Source organism: Marmota marmota, unplaced genomic scaffold (assembly GCF_001458135.2).
Source record: "Marmota marmota marmota unplaced genomic scaffold, marMar, whole genome shotgun sequence".
In the NCBI taxonomy this organism is placed as follows: domain Eukaryota; kingdom Metazoa; phylum Chordata; class Mammalia; order Rodentia; family Sciuridae; genus Marmota; species Marmota marmota.
The window spans coordinates 40029916-40043502 of NW_026000108.1; the positions used below are offsets into that span (position 1 = coordinate 40029916).

Sequence of the window (13587 nt, forward strand, 5' to 3'; positions counted from 1 at the left end):
CTGTGCAACTCCTGCTCCATCTCAGAGCTCGACTCTGATGCGCTCTCCCCTGTGGAACCCTGCCTGACTTCCCTTCGCAGATATTGGTGCCTGTTCTGTGCTCCTGGCAAACTCCATTTGAGCAATTATTTGACTGCTTCTAGTTTTTTAAAGACTTTCTCCTCTCTGAGTCTTTTCCCAGGAATCAAGACCTATATGTTTTGGGACGGGAGCTATCACATTTAATTCTCACAGTTACACACAATAATCCCAATATTATTCACACATTCACTCACTTAAACAACAAATGTATGAGTTGCCTCCAATATGCTAGTTGGTGTCAAGGATAAAAAGAATTTGACTTTAAGGAATTTATTTCATGGTCAAGAGATTTATAGACAAATGAAGTGCAAGGTGGAGATTACCATGACAGAGGAAGGTTGCAGATGCAGTTACAGGAGACAGGGGGCCAGCTTGCTTCTTCTAATTTCAAGACTCCAAATTGTTAAAAAGCACTTGCCTGAGATCACCCACCAAGTCAATGGCAGAGCTAACGTTTGAGCACAGGCTGCTAGGTGGTAGATCCATCATCTTCCCAGGTCCCCAAACAGTCTTGCCTTGACCCTTAATCATGTAGGGCCACACAGAGAAGAAGGCTCATGAAAAGAAGGATCTCTATCTTCTTCTGGTTTTGAAAGTTCAATCACCCCAAAAGATCTAAACTTTTTAGGGTATCATGGTTCACAATAATGTTAGAGGCAGGTTCTCTGAGTAGGTACAAAGACCAGCTAGGTCATAAATTTGGTTTCTATTTTCATGTCCACAGTCAAGGTTGGCTGGCTTCTTGACAAGGCTTTGAAAAATTTCTGGGCTGTGCGGTGACAATAACAACTGAATACTAAGATGAATTAAAGTCCTTTAAGTAGAGTTGGCATCTCAGTAGACCTTTATTTAAAAGATGCACACTTGAAGCATTATAAGTTTAAGCATTATAAGTTTCACTTTTCATTCTACTTTTGTATGTTCAGTCTTCAGTAGAAAATAACAAATTGCTATATTTTTATGTCAACCATCCACACACCCCCTGGGCTTTATGCTGTTTAGTAGAGGACTCTGTTCAGGTTTAAAAGCACAAGTCTTCAAACATTTTCCCAAGGGGGTTGAAAATTCATAAAGTGACTTAAGGACACATACACACAAGAAATGTTCCCAAGGAAAGTAGTGGAAAGGGTAAAAGCAAGATAGGAACCGCATTGCTGGACCACGTGGGGGTGAGACGTACAGGAGAAGCCAGCTTTCTTGGTGGGGAAGTGTTTTCCTTCCAGTGAACTTTCACTTCCATGCAAGAAAGGGCAGGGCCTCCAAGACAGAAAACACACCAGAGAGCCCATCTCCACGGTCCTCCTGAGTGGAAAAATCGAGGAAAGAGAGAATAATGAAAACCACTCACCAGTAGTAGGTAGACGGCCTCTCAGTCAGCTTCCGAGCAACAGGGTCTCTGCAAAGGGAAGCTCATTTGACTTTTCTCCAATCATGAGGCATGAAAACACTCCTTTTCTAATTTGGACAATTACACTGGATGGAGTGACCTCTCTTCTCAGGCCTTTTAGAGCTGAATTCTTCACTGCCAAGGAGAACCCCAATAAACAGGTGCTAATCCATGGTGAGGTGCTCAAGGCAAATAAGGTTAGGCCTCTTGGTAGCCATTAAGCCACAGCAAAATGGAGCAGTGGGTGTGGACTCAGGGAGGGCTTGTCCTTCTGTTTCTGATAACTCTGGGTCCAGAAGTAGCTATCTCCTCCCAGTATGGAAGCTGAACTTCCAGTCTAGAGCTTACATTATCACCAAGTAATGAATACTTTCTTTGCAACTGTCCTTAGTCCATTATAAGACTGTGGGGTATTATTATAATGTACCTTCTCTGGAGTCCCCCGTTATTGAGTAGCTCAACTAATGTTGACTTTCACTGCAGTCAAGGGACCACAGTATAGGTGAGAGAGCAGAAGCTAATTCCTTCTGGGATATCAGAATACCAGAGAAGCAGCTTGTATTTTGTATTAAAATCCATTCAGCTTGGTCCACTGATAGCATATGGAGGGTTAAGAGCTAGATGCAGTGTTATTAACCAGTACATATAGTACAGGCCCCAGATCTCCAAGTTCCTTGTTTGTGATGTCTTAATTTGAGCCTTTGTCGGTATCAGTGCCAGCCATCATCCAGGGTGACCAGACTGGTTCTTCCGGCTGCAGCCTTCCCCCTAAGATAGCACAGTCCCCTCCTCAACCACCTTCTCTTAGTCTGCCTAGGAGGTGGACTGGAAGGACAACCCTGACGAGTCCCGCCCCAGTTGTACTCACGCCCCCAGATTGAGTGACTCTCACTAAGATGCCTCCCCAGGGTGACCAGTCCTTCTGAGTGATTAGACTGCACCTGAACATATACCGTTCCGTCGGTTCACCCACAACTCACAGCAGTTGTGAGTACACATGAGTGTGGCAGCAAGCAGGTGGGGTCCTTACTTTTCAGTACCATGTAGCCATGGGGTTTTGGCAGAGAGGACAGCAGTTATGCTAAGGACATCCCCTCCTCATCTCAGTTTCACACACCAATTCCTTGGAGCCCCAAGGTGGGTGAAGGGCTGGGAGGTTCCTGGTTTGCCTTCAACTCATCTCAAGGTAGCATCTTCTCTGGAATGAGGAACCAGGAACCGCATACCAGGGTCACTGACAGGCCAGTCCCCACTGACAGTCATACGAAAGCCAGTCTCTCCCAGCTGGGTACCACTGTTTCTGCCTGTCTCTCACACCCATGCCTACAAGTCCTCCCACTCTGTGGAATCTGTAAATAGGCTGCGTTCTTCACCCCTGCTTGAATGGCTGCCACCTCCCATGAGCATCGTTGTCCTCCCTTGGAGAAGATCACACAAGATTTCATAGAATAGCAGAAGTGGCTCCTCATCACGAAGCCTTAGAATTCTACTGATGGGATAGAGTAAGACATGGAAACTGGGGTCTATCGATGCTCCTGCCCAAAGCAGTGTGAGACATTCCCCTCCAAAGTGTCATGGGGATTGGGGCCAAAGGTAGCCAGTGAGCCCTGCTGCCTGTGATCCAGACACCACCCTAGGATTTAGTCCAGGTCCCTTGAGCAGCAGACACCTTCAGGAGATAAAAGACCTATGACTTGATTAGGGGAAATAACCTGTATGAGCGCCCTGGGTTATGGCGTGAGAATGGCTGGAAGAGCTGTCAGACTGCAATTCAAAGCCAAGGTCAGTGAAGGAGGAAGAGGAAAGGTTGGGTGGAAGTGTGCTTGGGCCACAGGGCTTTCAGATCTACCCCGATAGATCATCTCGCTCTATTTCAAAGCCAGCTAAACCTGAAAGTCTAGAAAGTTGACAGCTTTCTTACTTTTTTGAGTGTGCCTTAGCACTGGCTGTGTGTATGAAGCTCCGAATCTGCTTTAGATACTAAAAAAAAAAAAAAAAGGAAAACAGGCAAAAAATTAGCAGAGACAATGAGAGGACTCATCACTTGTCACTTTTTCTGTAAAAAGGTCCTTTCCAGTTGTAAAATGCTAAAAATCAAATGATGCTCTGATCAACAAAATTCTTAATGATCAAAGAAAACATTTTTCCAATAGGGGAAGCACAGCCATGTCACAGTCAAGGCTGCCCAAATCTACTTGTGTTTTCATGAATTTGATGGAGAATAATTTACCCAATTGATGCTAAGTCCATTTGAAGTTGATGATAAGCTGCCGAATTTTGTTCTTACCCTTCATAGGAAAAAAATATTATTCTTTCCCCACTGACACGCTAAATGTACACTAGAAGCTAAAGCTGCACTCTATATTTGTCTTCTTATCACGAGTATGTACTTCCTGCACTGGATGATGTTTGAAGAAAGAAGAACTGAGACCAAATGAGAAGTGACATGTCTTTAAAGTCCTTATCCTTACAAGATGCTTAAAGTAAAAAGCCCATGCTGAAGTGGGAGTATAGAGGCCGGAAGGAGGAAAAGGAAATAGCCCAGGAACTTACTGAAACTGTAGTGAAGATTCTGAATTCTCCTAGGTGGTGGTATTGGGGGTCAGGCCAAGTTTTAACTAGACCTCAAAGGGTGTGCAAAGTCATATCTGATGTCTGGAATATACTTAGGCTCCGTTTATTTGTTTCTTGTAACCAAAAATCAATTATGATACCAGCCCAAAGTGAGAGACAGACTAAATTTTCTTTTATGTAATGAACTAGAAGGTAAATCCCCCAAGTCTAAGGATTTGTGCTCATGTTTGATTGGGAATTAGCCTTTTGGGTGGGAATGGCAGGTTACAGGTTAAGAAGAGAGGGTGCTGGGGCAGGAAACTGGAATAGAGGTTGCTATGCATGCACCAGATTCCAGGAGTGACATGCTACATTATGTGCCTCTGAATTCCCCTTCCAGATTAATGGAGTGGTTAAGTTTGTGATGTAAGTTTGTTTCCTCTCTCTTGAGTGATATTGGCTCCACCCATCTCACTCCGACACAAACTATCATTGGGTCCTGCATTCTCCCCTTGGTTATCCTACACCCTGTGTTGCACCTTGAAAATGGTCCCTTTCATAAGCTGTTTTCAATTACCTGACAAGGGCACCTGCTTCCTGCCCAGATCGAGACACTGGCTCAAAGACACACCCAGTCCTCTTTCCTCTGTGCCCAGGGCTTGTAGGAAAGCTGAAAATCCTGCTCCTTTTGTGGCCAGCAAATGTATAGATGAGATTAGAATCTGGAGAAAACTCAAATAATGGTCAAACCAACGACATCATTGTATCAAAATAAAAGTGTAAAAATAAAATAAAAAAAATAATAAATTAAAGAGAAGAAATAAAATTAGGTACAGTTGTCCTTTATTATCCAAGGGGGCTTGGTTCCAGGACCTCCTGCAAATACCAAAATCCATTATATGATGTCAAATCCCTTATATAAGATGTTGAAGTATTTGCACATAACCTACCTACATCCTCTTCTATACTTTAAGTCATCTCTAGTTAACTTATAATACCTAGGACAAAGTAAATGCTATGTAAATAGTTGTTATACTGTATTTAGGGAATAATGACATAAAGGAGTGTACATACATTGTTATGGTTTGGATGTGTAGCTTCCCCCCAAAAGCTCATGTGTGAGACAATGCAAGAACATTCAGAGGTGAAATATTTGGGTTATGAGAGCATTTACCTAATCCGTGAATTAATCCCTTGATAGGAATTAACTGAGTGGTTCCTGAAAGTGAGTAGGGTGTGACTGGAGGAGGTGGGTCATTGGGGATATACCTTTGGGGTACATATTTGATGAGCTGAGCTTAGTTTCTCTCTCTCTGCTTCCTGATCATCATGTGAGCCGTTTCCCTCCACCACACTTTTTCACCATGATGCTCTGCCTCACCTCAAGCCCAGGGCGATGGAGACCCGAAGATACTTTTCTTCCTCTACAATTGTTCTTCTCGGTCTTTTAGTCATGGCAGTGAAAAAGCTGACTAAAACATACATAGTTGGTACAGACTTAATTTTTTTGAACATTTTCAATCTGAAGTTTATGGAATCTGTGACTTTAGAACCTGCAGCTATGGAGGGCCAGCTGCACATCCATCCACCATGTAGTAGTGCCTCAGAGAACATGGCCTTGCCTCCCTCCAGCACTGTGCACCTGTAGTCAAGTTACCAACGACATCACTAAAGCCGAATCCAATGGTGATTGTCAGCCTTAATCTACTGCTTCCCCTTGCACCCCACTCCAGCCACACTGGCTTCCTTGCTCTTCCCTGCACATGTGAGGCGCACCCCACCATAGGACTTGGTAATGCCTGTTATTTCTGCCTGGACTACTCTTCTCTAGATGCCCACATAGCTACTCCCTTTTGTCCTTCACTTTTATTCAACAGGGCCTGTCATGACAATGTATAACTGCAACCTACCCTCTTATACGCTAGTGCCGTGTACCCTTCTCAACTTTTCTTTGTCTCCTCAGCAGTTAGCACTTGTAATACACCATGTTAACTGCTTCTTTGTTATGGGTATTGTTTATCACATCTTGAGATCAGGTGTCTTTGTTTGACCCACCAATGCCTAGACTAGAATGTAGAACAAAGTAAGTGTTCAATTAATATTTTTTGAATAAGGAAATAGCAGAGACTTTCCTATTACACTGAAACACACAATTTAACTGCATGCTGTTAATACAGTAAAATAAGGGTACAGACTTAATAATGGGAAGAAAAGAGGCACATGCAGAGGTAAAGAGATCTGAAATATAAAATTAACATCAGCAAAGGTGGAATTTAAGTGTAAAATCATTCAACAGAATAAAAAGAATAAAAAGAGGATATTTGGGCAAGACAAAAGACACTTTTTAATAAAGAAGATATAATGATCATAAAACTGTGTACATCAAACACCAAACATCTAAGAGGAAATCATGAACTCAAATAGAATTCCATGCCATGTATGAGTTTGTCGGGACAAACTCAACTAATATGTACAACTATAAAGCTCTAATAAAAATAAATAAATGAGTAAACAAATGTACCTGGAGCATAAAAACTCACCACTGTTGTATATTAGATCTCTAGACTCATTAACCCTACCTGTAGAAAACAAAAACTATTAGAAATATAATAACAGCTTGATTTTTTAAAAGTATAATTATAGTAGGTAACCTTAGAATGTCATTAGAATAAACCTGAAGCGGTGAGCAGGAGATTAGATAAGACAGAGATAGGCAAAATTAATGGAAGGCAATTGAATTATCTATGAAATGTTGAAAGAAATGAAAATAATTTAGAATCAAATCAAGTAGCAAAAAGATGAATCTAAAAAAGTGATAAAACAACCTCCCTCTCCCCAAACCCTGTGGTTTTCACACTCCTCAGAGAATTGTGGGAGAATACAGGAGACCCAGATCACAAAACCAGTGAGACTTAGGGTCCCCATTAGTATATAGAGAACAAGCCGTCCGGACAGCTAAGTGCCATACCTAGAATGAGCATGGCATTAATTCTCACATATTCTAGTGACCAAAGGAGTCATAAAGGCCACCAGATTTACAGTGATGGAGAAAGAGACTCTACTTGTAGATGGGGAGTGGCACAGACTCCTGACAGAGTGTGAAGGATGGGAAGAGTGGTATGGTACTCACTTGAAAAATACAATCTACTGCAACAGATGATTGGAACGCTTAAAAATAAATTTTAACATATTATCATTTTAATTTGTATAAATTTAAGGTGCACAACCGAAATGTTTTGATATATATATATATATATATATATATATATATATATATATATATATATACACATAGTGAAGATAAGAAAAACTCATTGAAGTTAGATGAGCATTGAAAAATCTACTTTAAGAAAAAGAGATAAGGAAGAACTAAATTTTACAATTTATAATTTTAANATATATATATATATATATATATATATATACACATAGTGAAGTGTTATGGTTTAGATGTGGTGTCCTCCCCAAAGCTCACAGGTGAGACAGTACAAGAAGGTTCAGAGGAGAAAGGATTGGGTTGTGAGGTCTTAACCCAATCAGTGATTTAGTCCCCTGACTAAGGATTAAGTGAGTGGTAACTGAAGTGGTAGGGTTAGCTGGAGGAGGTGGGAATTGGGGGTGTGGCTTTGTGGTATATATTTGTAGCTGGAGAGTGGAGTCTCTCTCTCCCTGCTTCTGGATGATGGTGTGAGCTGCTTGCCTCTGCCACACTCTTCTGCCATGATGTTCTGCCTCACCTTGAGCCCTGAGGAATGGAGCCTGCCTTCTATGGACTGGGACCTCTGAAACTGTGAGCCCTTAAATAAACCTTTTCTCCTTTACAGTTGTTCTGGTTGGGTCTTTTATTCATAGCAGGAAAAGAAGCTGATTAAACCATGAAGTAATTATTACAGTTAAGTGTGTGTGTGGTACAAGTACCTAAAATATACTCAGCAAATGTACAGTATACAATACACTATTATTAATTACAGTCCTTATGTTGTATATTAGATCTCTAGACTCATTCGTCCTACAGAACTACAGCTTTGTACCTTTTGACCTACATCTCTTCATTCTCCCCCTCACTCACACCTGTTACTCATTCTACTCAGTTTCCATGTATTCAGTTTTTTTTCAGATTCCATATATAAGTGAGATCATGCAGTATTTTTCTTTTTTCTGACATTTCACTTAGCATAATGTTCTCCAATTTCATTCTTGTTGATGCAGATGTTAGGGTGTGTGTGTGTGTATACCACAATTCCTTTATTCATTCATCAAGCAATGGATACTTTGGTTGTTTCCATACTGTGACTTCATGAACAAAGCTGCCATTAACATGGACATCAGATAAATTTATCAGGTGATGACTGCATTTTCTTTGGATACAACCCCAGGGAAAGGATAGCTGGGTCATATGATAGTTCTGTTCTTTCTTTCTTTTTTTTTTTTAAGGAGCCTCCATAATATTTTCCATAACAGTTGAACCAATCTACCTTCCCATTAACAATGTAGCAGAGTTCCCTTCTCTCTACACCCTCACCAACACTGTTATCCCTTGTCTTTTTGGTAACAGCCATCTAATAGGTATGAGGTGACCTCTCAATGTGGCTTTGATTCTGTTCCCTGATGATTGGTGATGTTAAGCACCCTGTGACCATTTTTGTGTCTTATTTGGAGAAATGTCTATTCAGGTACTTTGTCTGTTTAATAAGATGGATTTGTTTGTTTGCTTTTTGCTATTGTGGTGTGTGAGTCCCTTACATGTTTTGGATGTTAGCCCCTTATCAGACACATGGACCATAAATGCTTCTCCCCATCCACAAGCTCCCTTTTCAGTTGGTTCATTGTTTCCTTTGCTGTGCAGAAGCTTATTAGTTTGATGTTGTTCCATTTGTTTATTTTTGCTTTTGTTTCCTGTGTTTTTGTTATTCTATAAAAAAAATCATGTATACAGGAAGACCAATGTCAAGGAGCTTATGTTTTCTTTCAGGTGTGTCACTGTTTCAGAACTTATATTAGGTCTATAATTAATTTTGAATTGACTTTTGTGTAAGTATGAGTTAAGAGGCCAATTTTATTTATTCATTTTTTGCATGTGGATATTCAGTTTTCCTAGCACCATTTATTGAAGAAAATATTCTTTCTACATTGTATCTATCTTCTTGGTGCCCCTGTTGAAAATTAGTTGACCAAATATGCTTGGGTTTATTTCTGGGCTCCATACTCTGTGGGTCTTTTTTTTCAAGAAAACTAGTAAAATACTGTGATATATTAACTTTATATCACATAATTGATAGTGCAGTTAAACATGTTAAAGAGGTTTCATAACTAGGTTGTAAAATTTCCCTTAAAAAAGATTATATTTTCTGCTAAATTTATAAATTTAATAATATCTTTAAATTTAAAAGCTAAGTAATTATTAACCTCTTAGGATGTAAAAAGCTGGATAAAGCCTCACTAACACCACTGTACACTTCAGATCTTTGAAAGCAGTTCAGGGAAGGTGAGTTGCAGGACGGAAAAGGAGCATGCAGGATAATCTACAAAATCATAATTTTTCTTGGGTCCACTAGAGAGCTGAGGCTATAGGAGCAAGTAGCCTGAAATCTAAGGAAAATTTCAACATGCAAACTAGCTTACCCAAAGCAGAGCATGAGAGAACAGATGTGCTATAAAAGCAGGTATGAAAAACTTGTAATGAGTTTCTGAAGCTAAGTTTAGAAACTCTAGAGCCCCAATTACAAGGGGAAGTCACATCCACATACAAGCTCTTCTCATAACAGAAGACATCAAGCCAAAATTCATCATTGATTCACTGAACTTTTTTTTTTTTCTTTTTTCCTATAGGGTATTGAACCCAGGGGCACTTAATCACTGAGCCACATTTATTTTTTATTTAAAGACAGAGTCTTGCTAAGTTGCTTAGGTTCTCACTAAATTGCAGGGGCTGGCTTTGAATTTATGTCCTGCCTCAGCCTCCCAAGCTACTGGGATTATAGCATGTACCACCATGCCTGACCCAATTCACTGAAATTTTGAGAGAATACCATGCAGGATAAATCCCTGCCTCTCTACCTCATGAAAAACAATATTCTTAGACACATCACATTTAAACTGTTGAAAACCAAAAATGAAGAAAGAAGATAGATGGCAATCAGAGGAACAAAAATAGCAGATTTGTCAAACTATCAAAGTCAAAATACCATGTAAGAATATCTTTGAAGTGTTGAAGGGCAGGAAAACTGTCAACCCCAATTCTGCACTCCGTGAAACAGTATTCCAAATAGGAAGGGAAATGAAGGCCTTTTCAGACATGGACTGAGAGCATTTGTTATCATCAGACATGCGTTACAAGAAATCTTCAGGGAAGTCGTTCAGGCAGAAGGAATGTGCTATCAGACAGAAACCTAGATCTACATAAAGAAATGAAGGACACTAGAAATGGTAAAAATGAATGGACTGCCGAACTCAGATCGCTTAACATACTTGGGAGTACTTCTCTACTCCAGACTAATGACACAGGACAACTCATCTTCCCCGAACTGCTTTCAAAGATCCAAAGTGTACCAACAATTGCTACTTATGTACAACTTGGCAGAAGACCTCTCAGTCAAGAAAGAGTGGGGCTGAATTTACTGAAGAACAAAAGGGTGGTCAAGTGGAAGAAAATACATAGTGAAGATAAGAAAAACTCATTGAAGTTAGATGAGCATTGAAAAATCTACTTTAAGAAAAAGAGATAAGGAAGAACTAAATTTTACAATTTATAATTTTAACAACTTAAAATGTAATTAAAAATAAGAATAATATGTTTTAATCTACAAGCCATCCTTGAACACACCAAAAACATTTCAGTAACTCAATATATCTCTTTGGACTGTGTTGGAATGTTCTGGAGAAAGAAAAAAAAAAGAAGGAATTGACTAATTCTTTTTACTTATTTAGTAATTATATAGCATCTTCCATGTGCTAATTCCTATTCTAAACATCTTACGAATATTAAATAATTTAATGCTCACAATGACCCCATGAGGCAGATACTATTATTTATATATTTATAGATGTGCTCAAGGTCATGTATAAAGTCAAGATTTGAAAGTAAACGTTTTCTATGAAGTCCTTACTTTTTGTTTGTTTATTTAAGATGAGGCTTTTGCTAGCTGCTCAAGCTGGCCTCAAACCTGTAGGTTCAAACAATCCTTCGGCTTCAGCCTCCCAGGTAGGTTAGATTGCAGGCACGTGCCATGCCCCCTGTCTGAAATCTTTATTTTAACCTATGTGCCGTGCTTCTTCCCACACATGACAAATAAATAAACTCCCATATTCCTGCTACAAAAATTTGCATCATTTTCTACATATCCACAGAGCATTTAAAAAGACTGACCATGTACATGACTATAAGGAAAATGCAGCAATTCCAAATTTACAAGCCAAATTAAATACCAAAGAAAAGTGTAAAGACCTCAGTTTATGTTATGTGATCAAAATTCCATAAGTAAAAAAAAAAATTTTAAAGCTGACAAAAATAAATTGAAAGTTAAATACTTCAAAAACATTCAGCTCAAAGAGGAAATATAGAAATTACTGATAATTTCAAAAACCATAAAAAAGAGAACTTTGTAACATTCTCTAGGAATCTGAGAACGTTCTGAAAAATTCTATAACCCAAGTGCTTGCCTATGGAAAACTTCAGATGAGAAACTAAATCCCCATCCTAAAAAATCAGAAAAAAATAAGAATGATCGATAAAGGTAAAAGCTTAAATTAATGAAAACAGGAATCAGAACATGTAGTAGAATATATGAATAAATTTAAAATTTTGTTATATAAAAACATCTAAACACGTATACATATCTGTAAATAGGCTTAACTTTTTAAAAAGGGGAAAAAGCAAAATTATAAATGATCAGGAAGCAGAAAGAACAGATATTAAAATGACTAAGGGTATTAAAAATAATAAAATATTAAACTATGACAACGAACTTGAAAACTGGAATAAACATTGGAAAAGAAGAAGTAAAACTATCTACATTTGCAGATGATATGATTGTAAACCTAGAAAACCCAAAGGAATTTAATAAAAACATCATTAGTCCTTCTCTACTCTAGAAATTAGGGGTGGAAAAAATGTATTTAAAATGATGAAAACCAAAAAAATTCCTGTGAAGTGCTTACAAATAGATGCAATAAGAAGGAAATTAACAACAATAACTTATTCCCCTTATGTGCAAAAGGGAAAATGAAGAAATGGAAAGAGGTACCATAATCTTGGATGGGAAGACTCATTGTCATAAAAGTATTAGGTTCCTCAAATTGTATGTGTGTTTCACTAAAAATGACAAGATATGTTTTTGGTTTATTCATTTGCTTTTGGTAATTGGATAAAGTGACCTTGAACTATTAGAGAAAAAAATTAAATACCAAAGAAAAAGACAAGTAAGTTTGGAAAAATAACTAGAGATGGGCAGGGGACTTGCTTAGAAGTTATTAGAACCTTTATAAAGCCACTGTATTATAGTAAGTGTCTTTTTAGATTCCAATTTTATCGAATATTCAATGATGTAGTACAAATATATGAGTGAAAAATATAAAAAGATAAAGTAAAGCAAAGCACTTACAAGGAAATTTAGTAAATTATATGTACTATATGGAGGCAGAAAAAAATCTTCCTAATCAAAACTCTGAGAGAAAAGACAGTTATGTTCAACTATAAAAATTATAGCTTTTTCTGTAAAAATAACCTAAGATACAATAGACTACAACAGATTTGAATAAAATATATGTAATCCAGATAACATGTGTTTGCTTTGGCAGCACATATACTAAACTTGTTTTGCAGATAATAACAGTGATACACAATAAATAATAATTTGATAATAATATACAATGATTCACTATAATTTGACAAGAGAAACAAGAAAGAAAATAGAAAAATGAGCAAAGGATATGCATAGGCAACACCTAGGAAACCAAATCCAAAGTGACCAAGAAACAAGGGAAGGTTGGTTCGTGTTTTTGTTTGCTTGTTTTTTTTTTCTTTTTTTGCAAACAGCTTATAAAAACTAGAAAATGCCTCCAATAATAGATGGTTGAATAAATCATATATCTATATGATATAACAATATGGTCACTGGAAAGAATGAATTAGCATTTGCTGGTTGACAGGAAGAATTTCAGAAGGTATTGCTTGCTGATAGGGTGCACCATGCAGAGGAAATGTATATTCTGGTCCTATTTTTGTGGACTAGACAGATCAGAAAGCACATGAGTGTGTCTGTGCTTGTATGTGTCCATACACCATTATATGGCTGTGGGCAGAAATAGGAAATATACTCACTAGATTATTAAGTGGGTTTCTGGGTAGGTGCTGGGTTGGGACTTGAAATGTGAGGAAGACAAGAGGAAGCCCCAAATCAAAGTGAATAAAAAAAGATAAAAGGGAAAGTAAACAAATAAAAAGACCACCCATGGACTGAGGTTGTGGCTCAGCGGTTGAGCACTCGCCTAGCATGTGCACGGCCCGGGTTCGATCCTCAGCACCACATAAAAATAAATAAATAAAATAAAGATATTGTGTTCAACTA

The 13587-nt window shown here is 38.3% G+C and overlaps 1 protein-coding gene across 2 annotated transcripts in view; it reads right to left on the reverse strand.

Annotated features, from left to right (window-relative positions):
• Positions 1 to 13587, reverse strand: part of Lnx1 (ligand of numb-protein X 1) — a 166082-nt gene that overhangs the window by 118103 nt on the left and 34392 nt on the right. The window contains exon 3 of one of the 2 annotated variants that reach the window (XM_048784474.1): positions 1430 to 1477. The exons of the other annotated variant lie outside the window; for it this stretch is intronic. The gene's annotated coding sequence lies outside the window, so the exon portion shown is untranslated. The remainder of the gene's footprint in view (positions 1 to 1429; positions 1478 to 13587) is intronic. 2 annotated transcript variants of the gene reach the window in all.